The following is a 246-nucleotide window of genomic DNA, read 5'->3' on the forward strand; positions in this document are numbered from 1 at the left end:
TGTTAGGGAAAAATTTTTTTTAAAAATTGTTAAATAAAAAAAAAATTTTAAGGGAAAAGAGGAAGAAAGAGAAATAAGGGGAAAAGGGGGTTAAAAGGGAATGGAAAAAAGGGAAAAATGGCCGGGGGGGTGGGGGGGTCTTTTTGGGGGGGAAAGACAAGGAGAGAGAGAAAGGGGGGGAGGGAGGGGAGGGGAGGGAGGGGAGGGGGGGAAGAGGAAGGGGGAAGGTTAGTTTTGGAAAAATTT

Source organism: Penaeus monodon, chromosome 20, assembly GCF_015228065.2.
Source record: "Penaeus monodon isolate SGIC_2016 chromosome 20, NSTDA_Pmon_1, whole genome shotgun sequence".
NCBI lineage: Eukaryota > Metazoa > Arthropoda > Malacostraca > Decapoda > Penaeidae > Penaeus > Penaeus monodon.